At 49.9% G+C, this 17070-nt stretch overlaps 1 protein-coding gene and 1 long non-coding RNA gene across 11 annotated transcripts in view; one reads left to right on the forward strand and one right to left on the reverse strand.

The window, feature by feature from the left end:
* The window catches only part of BANP (BTG3 associated nuclear protein), an 81934-nt gene extending 69526 nt beyond the window's left edge, over window positions 1-12408 (reverse strand). For 6 of the 9 annotated variants that reach the window (XM_084756903.1, XM_084756911.1, XM_084756906.1 and 3 more), the window contains exon 1: window positions 12287-12408. The gene's annotated coding sequence lies outside the window, so the exon portion shown is untranslated. The remainder of the gene's footprint in view (window positions 1-12286) is intronic. The other 3 variants (XM_084756908.1, XM_084756907.1, XM_084756905.1) reach the window with 1 other exon arrangement.
* A 163-nt stretch (window positions 12409-12571) lies between these two features.
* On the forward strand, window positions 12572-16549 carry LOC311583375. Of its 2 annotated transcripts, none has more exons than XR_014774479.1 (3): window positions 12572-12699; window positions 15554-15629; window positions 16342-16549. It is a non-coding gene; the product is annotated as an uncharacterized lncRNA (long non-coding RNA). The 2 variants fall into 2 exon arrangements; XR_014774480.1 differs by having other exon boundaries at window positions 12601-13048.
* The last annotated feature ends 521 nt before the right edge of the window (window positions 16550-17070 follow it).

The following is a 17070-nucleotide window of genomic DNA, read 5'->3' on the forward strand; positions in this document are numbered from 1 at the left end:
AGAAGCAGAGGCAGGTGGATAGCTGTGAGTTGGAGGCCAGCTTGGTCTACAAAGCAGGTCCAGGACAGCCAAGGCTAACATAAAGAAACCCTGTCTCTCTCTCCTTCCCTCTCCCCCCTGACCCCCCACACATAAAGAGTAAATCTGCGGTCAGGCTACTCACTCTCCTCCTAGGTTGATTTAATGTTTGATAAATGTGTCACTGTCTCACACTTCCCCACCAACGAATATCTCCTCAAACAAGTCCATACGTACAGGAGAGATAACTGGCCACAGGAAGGCCCACAACACTGTACTAGTCACACACCTGCCCTCAGCCAGAACACAGCAGAGCAACTGGTTTCTGTTTTATTCTAAGCAGTGGACAACAGGCCAGATGTGTGATGGTGCCAGACAGCCTTCAGGACACACAGGCACAGCTAAAAATTATTTTAAGAAAGCCAAATACTGGCCCGGTCATGGTGGCACATGCCTTTAATCCCAGCACTTGGGAAGCAGAGGCAGAGGCAGGCCAATCTCTGTGAATTTGAGGCTAGCCTGGTCTACAGAGTGAGTTCCACCAGGACAGCCAAGGCTGGACAGAGGAAAATCTTGTCGCAAAAGCACAGGCAGATATGGTGGTTCAGTTTTGTTTGTTTGGTTTTTTGAGACAGGGTTTCTCTGTGTGGCCTTGGCTGTCCTGGACTTACTATATAGACCAGGTGGTTCAACTTTTAATTGCAGCAATTAGACAGCAGAGACAGGCAGACCTCTGTGAATCTGAGATCAGCATGGTCTACACAGCAAGTTCCAGGCCAGCCAAAGCCACATAATGAGACCTTGTCTCAAAAGACATGAGTAAAAGAGAGACAGAAAGAAATCTAAATATCTGGAGACAGGAGGTTCAGCTGAGTGTGTCACCAGTCAGGCTGTGAGCACAGCACTCACAGACATAACCCTAGTGAGGGGTGGAAAGGCTGGTTTGCTGGGAGGCAGCAGTTCCTACTTTTGGGGTTAGGATCTCCTGCAACACCTTAAGAACAGTGAGACCCAAAGAGCAGTGTTGTGTGGTTTTTAAGTAACGGTTGCTCAAATTTTTTATTTAGTTAGTTAGTTTAGTTTAGTTTTTCGAGACAGGGTTTCTTTCTCTTTGTAGGCCTTGACTGTCCTGGACTCACTTTGTAGACCAGGCTGGCCTCGAACTCACAGCGATCTACCTGCCTCTGCCTCCCAAATGCTGGGATTAAAGGTGTGCATCACCACCACCTGGCTTTTCCCCCCCTTTTCACCCCCAAGACAGTTTCTTTGTGTAGCCCTGGCTTGCCCTGGAACTCCCTCTGTAGGCCAGGCTAGCCTTGAACTCAGAGATCCGCCTGCCTCTGCCTCCTGAGTATTGGGATTAAAGGTGAGTGTTACCACCACTTAGCTGAAAATTTATTTTTCATACATATTAATATACAAAATACTTTTTTTAGTGAAAAAGTTACAATTTCCAAAATAATAAAACCTTAATGAGAGGTGGCATTGTTTCGCCCTTTTACAGACTTCCCAACTGCCAGACTAAAGGTAAATTCTGCAGAAGCTGCTGGTAGGCTAGCAGGATGGCTGGCCCTGGATGAAGGCCCTGACTGACTTCAGCCAGCTTCATGGCAAGACACAGCTTGAAGCTGAGTGAGCAACTCAAAAGCCTCTACACACAGCTTTGGCTACACTCATTGCAGCGACCCTAAAACTCAGCACCTGCTTTAGTTCTTGAAGTCTGGCTGCTGCCAGAGCCTGAAACCACACTGGAACTTTACACCTGACTCCCTCAAAGCCCACTGATGTGTCCTGCTTGTCCAGTGGGTTTCTAAGCTAAGTGTAAGCTTTCATTCATCATTCAGAAAATCCTGCTCACTGCAGCACACGCAGCCTACAGCTGTTTCATGATGATATTCGATGATACTAGTACTCTGGAGACTGAGCAAGAAGATCGTCAAGGTTAGCTTGGGCTATGTGGTGAACCCAGTCTCCTAATAAATAAGCAAAGCCTCCTGTTTGTTGACGTGAGCACTGACTCCTCTTGAAGGAGATGTTGGGCTCACAGCAGTAAAAAAAATACAGCTTCCTAAAAATTGCAATCCCACTTGACAACTCAATTCATATCACTGACAACAGACTCCTTTGGATTGACAGGCTTTGTACGTTCTGTTAAAAAAATAAAATAAAGTCGGTCAGGCTTCCTTTCGTGGAGATCCGTGAGAGAGCAGCTGGTGCAGTTCGCAGCTTCCACCGCTGCAGAGGGCTGTCCTGGGAACCACCCCAGTACGCAAACGCTTCCGTCTGTCCGTGTCATCGGAGTCAAGATGAGGTAGCTAAAGTGGGAACTTGAAAAGCAATGGCTTTACTGAGACATTAGAACAGTCTTTTTAAAAAAACATTTATTTTTATTCCTTTAATTATGTTTGTTTATGCGTGTGGGAATATGTCATATACATGTGTGAGTACAAGTGCCCTCACAGACCAGAGGCATCAGACCGCCAACAACTGGAGTTCCAGATAGCTGCCAACCTCCAGACACAGGATGGGAACTGTCCTGGGACCTCTGGAAGAGCAGCAAAGTGCTCTTACTTGCTAAGCCATCTCTCCAGCCCATCAGTGACATTCCTGGGAAAAATATGGTATTTGATGTTTCACTGTCTTGCAGAAAGCACCAGAATGCAGTGTGGTGCCACAGAGCTGACTTGTGTTCAAGCATCGTATCTCAGCCACCACCAACTCTGTGCCGTGAGTCCAGACGTTGACACAGAAGATAAACAATCTCTCATCATTCATTTGGCCTCACAGGCCACTGGAAAGGGCTTCCAGATGTCCCAAAGTATGTGGACCATCCTCTGATAACCACAGAACTGGGAGCTGGCAGGCATGGGCATTAAATCAACCTCCATCTCTGCCTCTTTTCTTCTGCGCTCTGTTCAGCATTTCACCTTGTCCAGGCTGCAGTATTTAAAGTATCCATCCCAAAATTGCAAGCCAGGCTTTCCTGAATCACCACCAGCTCTTCCCAACTGCTCAAAGGGGCGGTGGCACCGCTCTACTGCTCCAGTGCTCCTCAGGAAAGAGCCTGCTGGAACTGGTCCATCATTCTGGGCCTGCTCCTTTCAATAGTCCTAGGGTACCCTTCTCCTGCTGGCTCCTCTCAACATCTCTTCTCTGCTCACACCTCTCACCCATATGCATTAGCTGCCGAGGACCCAGGTACCAACCTACCATGTCTCCTGGCACATCTTGATGATAGACTTGGTGTGCCTCCCAAACCATGTGCAACTGCGCAGACTCACACCTGTCAGCTGCTTCTGAGCACTGTTTGTCCTCCCTCGCCCCCACCCCCCATCCCCCCCCATTCCAACTCCTTCAAAGGCTCCATGCACCCACAGCACTAACCTTCCCCAGCTGAGTGGCTCCAGCCCTTCCAGTTGGCCTACCTACGACCTCAGACTATTCCTCACTCATAAACTCCATATAGGCAACATAGTGACAAGCTGTGGCCCGCTACCTCCCACCTGTTTCTGTGTAAGCCATGAGCCAAAAGTTGATCTTACATTTTAAAATAATAGGGGAAAATTTAAAGAGCTACTGTACTTCAGGATATAAACGCTAGATGACATCTCAGCCTCCGTGTATGGTTTCATTGGAGCACAGTGTTCACTGTGTCTACACTATCTGTGCTTCTGACACACAGCACACCAAGAGCTGCTGGACTGCACTAGATGGCCTGCACCGGCCCTCCAGCACCTAACCCAAAGCAGACAGGGCTATCTGCACACTGGGCCACCAACAGGGGAGGCCTACTGCCAGGTTCTTATCACAGTTCCAGAGATGATGAAGGCCCTTGACTAGGGATGAACAGACCGCAGCACACACTGTAACTATGAAACATTACCTTCAGGACTCTAAACAGTGACCTGGACCAAGGGAGATGCTACCTAATGGCTATGACCTGCATCTCCTTAGCCAAGTGCAGAGCCACCTCTACACACTTCCAACTGGGACCAACAAGGCCCAACCTGCGTGTCCATCCCTACTACACAAGCCAACATTCTAGGCATTAGTACAAGCCGAGCCACGCCAGCCGTGCTCTTATACTGTGTGCTAGGTAACCCTGGCCCACTAAGTTGAGGCTAGACCACAGCAACCATCTATCTGGGCAGACGCGGTGTGCCAGCTTTAGCTCCAGCACTCTAGAGGCAGAGGCAAGCAGATCTCTGGAATTTTGAGACGAGCCTGGTCTTTTGTTTGTTTGTTTGTTTGTTTGTTCTTTAAAACAGGGTTTCTCTGTGTAGTCTTGGCTGTCCTAGACTTGCTCTGTAGACCAGGCTGGTCTTGAACTCACAGTGATCCTCCCAAGTGCTGGGATTAAAGGCGTGCGCCATCACGCCCAGCCTCAGCCTGTCTTTAAAAAGGAAAAAGTTTGAAACCACTTTAGTTTTCAATTTATTCTCCCATTAAAATGTCACAGAATCTCACAACTAACCCTTTGAGCCCAAAAATAACAGGACCAGATCTGAGAAGCCCAAAGGAGCAAGATGTACACGCAGCATATGCATAAGAACAAGATACTCAAGCCTGGAGAGCCCATCTCAATAGCAGCGTCTTCATTAAACCAGAACACGCCCCCATGCCAGGACCTGGGCATGAAATGCCGCTGACACTCCAAACCTGTGGCAATGGACACACCCCCTCCCTGTTTTACAAAAGAACAGGGTATCCTGGAGCAAGTGCACTCCACGGCACCCATCTACACGGCTTTCACAGGTCCCAACTCCATCTCAAAAGCTACCAGGTATCTGGACATGGTGCTCCAGTGGCTGGGTGAAGGAAGATTAATACAACACTTGTCATCAATTTCAGCTGTGGTAGCAACTGACGTGCAAGAAACTGTTTGCTTCCTTTTAAAGCAATTACCAAGAATAACTTCTTTTTGCAGAAATCCTGTTGGTTGTACCAGAGAGAATTACTTAGGGTTAACAACATGGCTCAGCAGGTAAAGGCAGCTGCCACACAACCTGACCTGCCAGAGTCCAATACCCAAAACCCACATGATGGAAAGTGAAGAACAGACTCCTGAACGTTGCTGACCTCCATCCACACATGCCATCCACACACACACACACACACAGAGTTAAATTTTGAAAAACAGTTTAGAGCCATGTATGTGGTGCATGCTTTTAATCCTAGCACTAGGAGCTAAAGCAGGAAAGTTGTTGCAAGTTTGAAGCCAACTTGATCTATGCAGTGACTTCTAGGCCAGCCAGAGAGATATACAGCAAGCCTTCCTCTAACAAAACAACACACTTAAGAAACCAGATCTGCTCATATCTCTGCCCTGGGAAACATTTTGGATTTGTTTTGTTGGTTTGTTTTTGTTTTCCACTTTAATCTTCAGGATGAGCAAACTGCATAAACTATTTGGGCTACTTTAATGAACAGCCCAGCTCTGAGCTGTAGGGCTCCCCAGAAACCACTCTACAGAGCCCAACAGAAACATAGGCGCTAAAATCCAGACTCCTCCACCTTTCAGAGGACATGGAAAGGCCACGCTCTCAGTTCATGCCAGCCACCCTACACCTGCACTTAACAGCCAGCTTGGGCAGACTTGAACCCTGTGGCCTCTGCCACCAGCCTCTCCTCCGTCTTCCCAGGCCTCAAAAGGAAATGGCTATCCCAAGTTGTTTGCTTAACAATACTCGTATAGGCCGGGCGTGGTGGTGCACGCCTTTAATCCCCAGCACTCGGGAGGCAGAGGCAAGCAGATCACTGTGAGTCTCAGGACAGCCTGGTCTACAAAGTACAAAGTGAGTCCAGGACAGTCAAGGCTACACAAAGAAACCCTGTCTTGAAAAAACAAAAAAACAAAAAGAAGGAAAAAGAAAATGGTGGTCTCCAGGTCTTAAGTGATAGGAAAGGGTGGCCCCCAGGTCTGAAGGTGATTGTGAGCCACATTCTGAAAGGCTGTCACTGATGCACACCTCTTTCTAAAATAAGCATTAGATGAGGGTGCCTGAGACAACAGCTCCCTCCTGATACTTCCTACCCAAGTCAGCAGGTCAATGATAGACCCAGAAGCACCTAGAAGAGCCGTTGTAACTGCCAGCAGATAGCCAAGGGCCTGAGTGTGATGCTGAACAGCACATTGGAGGGCACCTATGCCAAATGCCCCCACCGGCCAGTCCACTCCCACCCTAGCCTCCTTTGTGTCACTATTTAGTGGTAGAGCACAGGACCCACAAACCTCAGGCCCATACCAAAGACAGCCTCTATCTGGCTCTGCAGCGTAGACACAGCTTCCTGGGGAACATACACATCCAACCTCTCATTGGCAAAGTGAAAGTGGCCAGTGAAGACAGACCACAGAGCCAGACACAATTTCTTATCTTCCCGTAACACAAAGATCCAAGGCTTTGAGTCGGGGGCTCTACCAGCATTTAATGACACTTAAAGCCACTAGGAGCCTGACAAACAGCAGGGAGGGTACTGTACTGACACACTTCTAAAAAGTCAGGGTTCCTCCAGCTCCCCTTCCACTTCCTATTGGAGGGCTTCCTGATGGAGAGGAGAGGGGGGGAAACGGTGTATCTCCATGAGGTGAAGGAGCCGAGTACAGGCACTCCTGTGATCGCCTAACTCAAGAGCGGGCAGAACAGGTGACAGGCATGACTACATGGCAGGTCTGCATTTTAGACAAATCTGAATTACAGAATTCTGAAATACATTGCAAATATATGGAAATATTAAATCCTTACTTTACAAAAATAAAGATAATCTGAACCCTACAAATCTTTTAAAACCCATGAAAGTTCAAACCTGGAAAGGCAACCACAGTCACGCATCACTTCACAAGGACAGACTTTGGGAGCCCTTGACTTTGCTGGTTTTATGGACATCAGAGAGTGTTTAACAGATCTAAGGTACTCGAGGTCAGGGGTGACACTGCCTGGTCATCGGCTGAAATGTGGAACATGACCATGACTGCAAGCTGATGACAGTTCCAACAACATTCAGCTGGTAAACAGGCTACACAGCCTAGAATCCATGCTGAGCCCACGAAGATGGTGTTTTATATATATGGCGTCTTCAGGGATCCATCCAAAGCACAGAAGGTGGCCTGCAGCAATGATCTCCATTCTAAGCCATCCCTGGCTCCCGCCAGTGCACAAGCTGCTCTCAGGAGGCATCCAAGCACCCATCCTGAAGGCCTACAGCCCAAGGGAACTGCAAGGCAGCCAAATTACTTCCCTAGGTCTTTGGCAAAATGATGCCTTGGTTTTTGACCATGTTCAAAGGAAACCCAGTTTGTAGCAGCAGGGTGTACACACACCAAGGTTTCACTTGTTTCTATCCAAACCCATTTCCAGCTTCCACAAGGTTAAATTAACTTTCCATCTTGAGGCAAAGGAAAATGGGCAACAGCTACTCCCACAGAAATGCACAGGACCTGCCCAGACTTCATCCGTTCTGCTTACACTCCTTCCGGCTCCTCCCACACCCATTTTTATGCAGTTTATCTTCAATTTGTTTTTGTTTTGGGGTTGTTTTTTCTTTTTGGTTTTTTGAGATAAGGGTTTCTCTGTGTAGCCTTGACTGTCCTGGACTCACTTTGTAGACCAGGCTGGCCTCGAACTCACAGAGATGGACCTGCCTCTGCCTCCCAAGAGCTGGGATTAAAAGCATGTGCCACCACACCCAGCAACTTTTTGTTGTTGCTTTGGGGTTTTTTGGTTGGTTGGGTGGGTGGGTTGGGTTTTTTGTTGTTGTTGTTTTTGGTGGTTTTTTTTTTTTTTTTTTTTTTTTTGGAGACAGGGTTTCTCTATGTTAGCCTTGGCTGTCCTGTACTCACTTTGTAGACCAGGCTGGCCTCAAACTCAGAGATCCACCTGCCTCTGCCTCCCAAGTGCTAGGATTAAAGGGTGCACCACCACTACATAGCTCTGGCAGTCCTGGAACTCACTATATAGACCAGAAGCCTCCAAATTACAGATGCCCCTGCCTCTTCCTCATGAGTGCCAGGATCACCACACTCCACTGATTCTCTTTTTTTTTTTTTTTTGTTTGTTTGTTTGTTTGTTTTTTTGAGACAGGGTTTCTCTGTGTAGCCTTGGCTGTCCTGGACTCGCTTTGTAGACCAGGCTGGCCTCGAACTCACAGCGATCCACCTGCCTCTGCCTCCCGAGTGCTGGGATTAAAGGCGTGCGCCACCACACCCGGCTACTCCACTGATTCTCAACAACTTTTCATGTTCATTAGAGCATCTGAGAGAAAGGCAGTGGTAGTCGCTATCACATCCATGCTCCATCACCTTTCAACTTTTTCAGTGACATGCTGAAACCTGTTTCTATCTTTTCATCTCTCCCACACTTCATTCTTCCAAAGCTCACTACTGGATGCCATCATGTAGGTGTTCCCTCAAGAGCACTGTACCACCACCCTTCACCGATATGACGCTCCTTTTGGGAAAGTACATCTGTCTGGTCCACCCACCATAGGCCAATATATATGTAATCATACTGGACAGCTCTTGACTGTGTAGACACAAAAGCTGCAGAGAAGTTCAAGATAGGAATCAAATCCGCAGTATCTTGGGAATGCTTCATCCTCCTTGACGGTGGCTTCATGCTGTGAGGGTACCAGCTCCAGTACCAGGCTCCAGGGGCAGTTCCAAGCCCCACTCTAAGACTAACTGCATCCGTGCAGGGCAGTGCAGGTGTGAGTTTCTAGATCTGCCCTTGAGACCTAAGGACAGGTGAACAGCACCTCCCACACCAAGACAGACAGCTACCAGGTCTCACTGCAAGCTTCTGCCTGGGATTAAACGCTGGTGCAGCCTAAGGAGGCAACTGCCAAGGTTCAACTCCCACACCTGCTCTCCAGGTTACGTCTCCTCCTGGCCAAGCAACACGTAGGAGGACAGTTAGAAGCCCTTCTGCTGCCCAGTTCCCTGGGAGGGATTTGAAGAGAAACAGTAAAACCATTCTCCACAGACAGAACTCTCGTCTGTCATGTTCTCATTGGGTCCCTAATGCGTCCAACTGTCTAGGTTTTTTTCCTTCCAGAGGAAAGGTTCTTTTTCTAAATTTAAATAACTGAAGTGGCCCTTTAAGCTATCTGGGAGTTTACAGTCAGTCTGCGTCATGGAACTCACTCGGCTGTGCAGCTTAGGTTCCTACAGCACACCTGACTCTGAGGAAACAATGGGGTGGCATTAGCAACAGTTGCTGTTGCAAACTCATCTAGAATCTGTGCTTGGAACCGCCAATTCCCTTGGATGCCTAACCCCCTCACAGAACAAACCTTGTACTTCTTCACCCCCCACACACGCCCTGACCACATGCAGACTCTGAGCCGCTCACCTGGAGCAGCACTAGTGAGCGTTCTAGTGGACACTGCTCCCCACGCACCTAACATCTTCTCCTCAATACACTGCATTCCTAGCAGAGCCCTGACGTGTCCTTAGCTTCTTTCTCGGGGTATCTGGCATCAGCGTCTCTAGTGACCACATTAGCTTCAATCATTTGCTTTGTACGGTATCTGCTGGGCTTTTTCCAGAGATAGCATTTTATTGCTCTCAAGACTTATAAACACTGGAGGACACTTTGGGATAATGGAAATTATCAGACTGGGAGATATGCAACTAAGTAGAGAATGGGTCCTGAATTGCATCCTGAAAGAACCAAAAATAAAAAATAAAAGTCAGTGGGGTACTGAAACTTGTATAAGGTCTGCAACCTAGGTAACCTTGCTGTTAGTATGTATTTGTTTTTCTGTGTATAGTTCCTTGTACAGGACATCAATAGCAGGAGAGGAAATGCAGGAAGTAGGAAGGTCACTAATAGTTTCTCTGAAGCTGGCATGGTGGTGCACACCTTTAATCCCAGAAAAGGTGGGAGGGGGACCACTGTGAGTTCGAGGTTAGCCTGGTCTACAAAGTGAGTCCAGGATAGGCAGGGAGACACAAAGAAACCCTGTCTCGAAGAAAAAAAAGAGGAGAAAAGTTTCTCTGAAGTTCTTTACTGCAGACTGATTCTGCAGGTGGGCCAAGAATGCTCATCAGTGTGTAGGTTGCCGTGGACTCTGCTACAAGGCCCTGTCAGATGCAGCCTATTTCATTAAGCACACCTTGCAACTGTGCCAGCCCTATACATCGCCTTGCCATCCCTGTGCTATGGGTACAGCAAACACTGCACTGCGCATCTCGGATCAGTGAACTGGGACATGCTGAGCTGCTCACACTGACCCAGCGAGAAAGTCAAGTGGCTACACTCAGCATTCATTACAGAACAAGTCAAATGAAGTGTCTAAGCTCAGTATCTGACTGACCGGTCTCCTAAGTCCTATTGCCCTGCCAAGATGGCAGAGCCAAAGAGCCATCCATTCAACTGAAGGCAACCACAGAGGCCATGCTCTGGCACAAATCCATCAAAGACCAAATAAGGAAGGAGAGAAATGGTCTGAAGACAACAGGCTTTGGAATTCCTGTTCAAAGTGAGTAGCCTTACAAAAATCTCTACTTACCATATTAAAAGACTTAATAGAGTACAATCAACCCACAAGAAAATAAAATACAGCCAAAGACTTCATCCATTTCTGACAGTGGATCTAATCTAGGTAAGGCAAAAGCAGCTAGGAGCACACAGGAGCGGGCTCCAGGCCACACCAGGGCCTCAGCAGGCTCCTCAGCCACCTCAGAGACAAGTGCAACAGCTTCCAAGCCAAGGGGACCCTTGAGGACGAAAGCCCAGATAAAAGGTGTCTGCAATGTAGCACTCTAATCTTCCAGGCACTAGAGGTAAAACATTTTTAAAACCCTCTCCACACAGCCAATTTCCTCTTCCTTTAAGGCCTAAAGTTTAGGCAAAAATAATTACCAATATTGGAAGACGATCTGCCATTCAAAGCAAAATATTTACCGACTCCCAGAAACTGATACTAAACAGGAAATCAAAGCGAGCGGAAAAGAACACCTAATAATTTCCTCAGGTTTAAGGAGAAATTTTAATCATGAAACAAACTACTGGACGAAAGGAAAAGGACAAATACACTTAGAAACTACAATTTTGATGTGGATCACCTCCCCCACCCCGCCCCAAGATAGGATCTATGTAAACCAGGTTAGCCTCAAATTCGCAAAAGCACACCTGCCTCTAAGTGCTGGAATTAAAGTCCTGCACCACTGCACGTAGCAAAATTTCTAAAAACTTAATTAGGGCTGAAAGAGAAATGGAACGAGAAGAGATGAAAAAGACGAAGAGACTCGAGGAGTCTACCCAAATGTGTGTCACACAGGACAGGAATCCCTAAAAGAATAAAATCAAAGGAATAAATTTCTCTAATGCGAAGAGAATTTCCCAGAGCTCAAGGACACGCCTACGGAGCATACCTGTGAACTGTAAAAAATGTTCTAATGTCAAGACCTTTAAATTCGTCCAGGGAGGAAACAGTTACCAGAAACGAAGTACTTGGCAGAAGCTCCCTGTGGACTGAAGAAGCAAGCAAAGACTGAAACACTGTGTCCTGAACTAACCAGGCGTGCAGGAAAGACACCAGGACCTACCTGAATGGGCCTTAAAAGTCAGTGACCCAGATTAGAAAAGGACAAAAGCTGAGGAGGAGGAAGGCCGAAGATTTAACACTATCTTTGAGAAGATACAATGTCACCAGGAGCAGAAAAACAAAGGCCACCTCGAACAACAAGGGAGGGGGAGGGAAAGCTGCGCGGGACCGGGACGTGACGCTAGGTGGGGAAGCGAGCACTCGTTATCTGCCCCGATGTAAACACAGAGCAGACAGAGGCGGATGCGCCAGCCGGGGCGAAGCCACGCTAACCGGGGCCGAGAGCCAACAACTGCGGGGAGACGGGGCCACCCGAGGCGGCAGGGCGGCGCGCAGGGCCCGGGAGCACCGCGCGACGCTCTGCACTGACGGACTGGGGCGGCCGAGCGCGGGAGGCGGCGGCCGCGCGCTCGGGCCCGGGCAGGGCCGCCCCGACGCTCGGGAGCCGAACGCGAGCGCGGCCGCCGGGCCTCGCACGCCCGCCGCGCCCCGCACGCCCGGCCCGGAGCCCCGCAGCCCCGGCGGGTGGAGGCGCGGAGGTGGCGCGCGGCCGTTCCGCGGCCCGCCTGGCCCCCGCCCAGCCCGGCGTGCGGCCCGCGGCCGTTGGCGACGGTTGGCGGCGGGGCGGGGCGGGGGCGGACGGAGATCTCGCTCTCGCTCTCGCTCTCGCCCCGCGGGAAGGGGGAGTGGAGGCGCGACCGGCTGCGGGAGCTGCAATTACCGTGTGGGCTGCGGAATTCTCGTGGTGTTTGTCGGGGAGATGCGATAATGGCGTCCGTCCTCGCGAGAGAAGCCGCCGCTCTGCGCAGGCGCTGCGAGCACCTCCCCAAGGCCTGCGCCCCGCCCTCAGCGCAGGCTCCCTGGGCTCGGGGCTCGGGGGTGGAGCCAGGCGGGCAGGGGGCGGGGCCTGCTCTGGGCGCCTCTTGTGCGCGCTTTGGCCGACGGACTCCGGTGAACATGCGCAGTTGTCCTCCCATGCGGGGAGAGTTGGCCCACGGGGCTCTTACTTCCCCGTCTCACGTCCGTGCTTCTTGCTAAAGCGGTAAATCCTCCAGTGGGCCATCTCAGGAATGTACGTCCTCTCCGGGGGAGTGAATAGACGCTAATGCAGCCCTGATGACTACAAATCCCAGGGTATGCTGGTGTGGCACGATGCATTCTGGGACTGGTAGTCTCCGCGGCTGTGATTTGCCTCCTGGGATTTGTAGTCTTGTAGTTCATCCGGATTCTGGCAGCAGCATCCCTTCCCTGCCCTGAGGGCTTCTGGGACTTGTAGTGACCCCAGCTCAAATGGGCTGTGCACTACCAAACCAGTCCTACCTACTCGAGCCTTGGTCGGTCTCGGAAGTTCCGGGTTCCTTCAGTGGCGTCGTCTCCAAAGTTGTCTGACTCCCGTGTGGGCAAGCAGGTCACGCGGACACTGTCACTGTAATGGAGATTATATGTGACATGCTGATATATCCTGGACTCCTGGGGCATCGACGTGCGTTTGTTCCCAGTAGCTGTCTCCGCACCTGGTCTGTCGTTCATGTACCTCTCCCGGCTCGCTCCTTCTGCGTGTTCGCAGTGAGCAATCCTTCAAACCAGGATCCGGGAGCTATATTCACTTGGAAAGAAAATGCTTTACCTTGAGTTTCCTGCCCCCTCCCCTGTGCCAATAATAAAGCCCTTGACTCAGTGCAGCTACCAGCTGGGCGACCTTTCTGAGTTAGCAGCCCTTCTAGGCTCTAGCAGCTGTCTCAGGGCTGATCCTGGGCTACTTTGCCTCAAAAGGGTCTTGAAGACTTCAACCTAGAACTATGCTGTTAAAATGAGATCTGCCATTTACTGAGATGAGGATGACGTCCAAAGTGACTGAGAAATTGCTGGGCAATGTGGCAGCTGGAGCCAGGAGAGCAGGCTTTGGACGTCAGTGTGAAGCCTCACGGTTTTAAGGATGAAAGCAAGCTGGCAGCTGAGTCTCTATAGCAAGCTCCAGGATAGCCAGGGCTACATAACTTAGCGGGAGTGGGGGGTGGTGAGGGTGAGCGAAGGGAGGAAAAAAAAATCCGTTGAAAAGTCAGTTTTTGCCGGGCATGGTGGCACATGCCTTTAATCCCAGCGCTTGAGAGGCAGAGGCAGGAGGATCGCTGTGAGTTCGAGGCCAGCCTGGTCTACAAAGCTAAGACTACACAGAAACCCTGTCTCAAAAAACAAAAACGAAAAGTCAGGTTTTGTTCTGAGAGGGAGCAGGCTACATCACCATAGGCAGAGCCTCAGAATATCACACTAATATAACTTTCTTGTGATGAACTCCCGCCCCTGACACTACAAGATGTAGCAACTTGGTGAGGGCCATCTCATACCACACAGGGCAGATTTGTCACGTGGACTACCTCACGGTCCTGTGTGAGCTCCTCAACCATCTTGTTTGTTCAAACTACCTCAGGAAATTTGTTTGCACTTGGTCTTAGCCAATAGGTCAAGGAGCCACAGAAAATCTGCATGGACCATACCCTGAACCTCAATAAAGGCCTTGGCCTGTAGGCTTCTGTCCTTGTCTCCACACAGCTATCTGACCTCCAGACACACAGCACACCCTCAGGAGCCGTGCAAAAAGTCTGCTTTCATCTTGTATCCTAATTATTTTACCAGTAGTCTCCAACAGAAATCTGAAATTCCAGCTGACCCAGACACCTTACTCTGAATAAAGCCCAGGTGGTATTAGGGAAGCTAAGGAAATTAAGCCAGAGAGACCAAGATGAATTTCGGCAGAATCTCTTAGAGAGATGCACTGTCTGCTTGCACCACACCTCAACTGGGACCAAATCTTAAAAGTTTTTAATTGTGCCCGTCGTGGTGGTGCACGCCTTAAATCCCAGCACTCGGGAGCAAAGGCAGGTTGATCTCTGTGAGTTCAAGGCCAGCCTGGTCTACAGAGTGAGTTCAGGACAGCCACTGTTAACACAGAGAAACCCTGTCTCAGAGAAAACAAAAACAAAAACAAAAAAACCTTTAATTGTGAGAATTCTGAACGTGAGTGCCTGACTGCGTAGAAAGCATAAAGCAATGGTGACATCACTCAGTATGTTCACCCTAACCCCTCGGTAGCCCCTTTCACCAGTGACTTTGCTGCCTTCCCCTCCACCTCAAGACTTCAGATGGACTTAGCTGAACCATCGATCAAATGAGTGAGTGAGTGAGTAGGTCATAAAAGTGTGGCCTGGTAACAAGTAGCCAGCAGTGAGGCGCTGAGGGAGGGTCCACGTGCCAGTATAATTAGGTCACAACCAGAGATGAAGCTAATCAGAGCCAGAGCCCAGACATGGTGCTGGTGTGTATGTGCGCTATTGTTATTGTTGGGTTTTTGGTTTTGTTGTATTTTTGTTTGGTTGGTTTGGTTTTGGTTTTGGTTTTCCAAGACAGGGTTTCTATGTGTAGCCTTGGCCGTCCTGGACTTGCTCTGTAGACCAGGCTGGCCTCGAACTCACAGAAATGCACCTTACTCTGTCTCCCAAATGATGGGATTAAAGGCGTGCGCCACCATGCCCAGCTATTTTTTGTTTGTTTGTTTGTTTTGTTTTTGTTCTTGTTTTTTCCCAGACAGGGTTTCTCTGTGTAGCCCTGGCTGTCCTGGACTCACTTTGTAGACCAGGCTAGCCTCAAACTCACAGAGAGCCGCCTGCCTCTGCCACTCAAGTGCTGGGATCAAAAGCGGGCACCACCACGATCGGCCCCCTCTTTTGTTTTGATGCCCTGGATTTTTAAAGGTATGTTTGTTTATTTATTCTATGTGTACGTTGTCGGGGTTGTTGGACCATGTGTGAGTCAGTTCTCTCCTCCGCCGTCTGGATTCCTGGAGCCCAGGCTGGCCTTGAACTTGTGGTCTTCCTGCCTGTCTCTGCTTCCCCAGTAACTGGGATGACCAGCTTGAACAACCTGGCCTATTTCTCGGTTTTTCTTTAGTGAGCGGCTGCTACTAATCTCTGATCTGAGCTTTTTCCTCCAGGTGCTGGCACAGCTTATCAGATCTCGTGGGCACGAAAGGAGGACATAAAGGACTTGGCCGAGTTCCTGAACAGGAAGTGAGCAGATCGCCCCCAAGTGTTGGATGGCTACCAACCAGCCATGTTTCCCTAGGATCCCTGCTCTTTGTGGGGAGAGTTCATAGTCCTAGGCATACCCCGAGATCACACGCCCATGGTACACTGAAGAGCAAGGCTGGAGGTCTTGACCCAGAAGCAGTGGGACGCGTTCTTGGGGTTTGGAGGAGAATGGATGTAGATGGATTTGTGTGAACAGCCGCTCTGCCTGGGGTGTTGGGGACCACTGGGGGTCCTGCTTACCCTGGGGATGGGCAGCAGTAGAGAATCTGGCAGGGCCAGCGAGCCTGATGGAGGCCGAAAGTGGAAGGTAGTGCAGAGAACTGGACAGATGCTGGACAGATGGGAGAGGTCCTGATGCTACAGGCTGAGGAGGGAGAGAGTGACCAAGACCATCCATCCGGGCCTGGACTTGCCCTCAGGTGGACAGAGACACAGTGCCCTGTACCGAATGGCTACTGGCCTCTACCCAGGTTGTAGGGACAGTCCTTTAACGGCCTCTCTTCGCAGCTGGTACACCAAAGCCTCCTGCTTGGCCACATATTTAGCTACACTTTCTTTCCAGCTCCAACTCCTCGGCATTGTTTGCGGGACAGGTTCAAAACAACTGGGGGGTCTTGGCCATGCCACATGCTGGCTAGGGGACACTCCCAACATGGGCCACAGCTCTGAGCACAGGTTCCTCTGTCTGCAGAACAGACATTCAACGCCACAGTGTTGGGGATGTCAGGAAACAAGAAGCCAGGCTAGGGAAATAAAAGGAATTCATTTGTGCCAGCAAGATCCCTCTCACCAGGTAAAGATGACTGCCACCAAGCCTGAGGACCCTAGGACTCACATGGTGGAAGGAGAGAGCTGGCTCCCGCAAGTTGCCCTCTGACCTCCACATGTGTCTGCACACACGTACACAAAATAAATTAAATGTAATTTAAATTTTTATTTTTAAATGAATTTATTGGTTTTTAAAACAATGATGAAACATCGTCTTGCATGCCTTCCCATCCCCGTGGGCTCCCTTTAGGAAAGGGCAGCAGAGGACAGACTCCCCCCAGAGTGGGGATCCCTGGGGCTGACACAAGCATCCAAGTATCATGGCCAGGGCCACCAAAGAGACATTGTCCCTATGTGAACCCTTCGCACATGAAAGGGACACTGTTGATGTTGGTGGTAGACCTCTGGGCAGGACCCAGGATTGTGCACACTACAGGGTGTCCTACCTCAGGGGACCATGTTGGGATCAAGTTGGGTCTGGGCTGCAGACATGGGCCCAAGGCATCTCCATCTGCCCCCAGCGATCACTCAGCCAGTCCTTATGCTCTTGGACCTGCCCTCTTCTGTCCACTCATGTGACAGCTCTGGTGCCTGCTCTACATGTCCCAAACACAAGGTCAATACCACAGGGGCCAGGGACTTCGCCCCGACT

Source organism: Acomys minous, assembly GCF_964271855.1.
Source record: "Acomys minous genome assembly, chromosome: 14".
NCBI classification, from domain to species: domain Eukaryota; kingdom Metazoa; phylum Chordata; class Mammalia; order Rodentia; family Muridae; genus Acomys; species Acomys minous.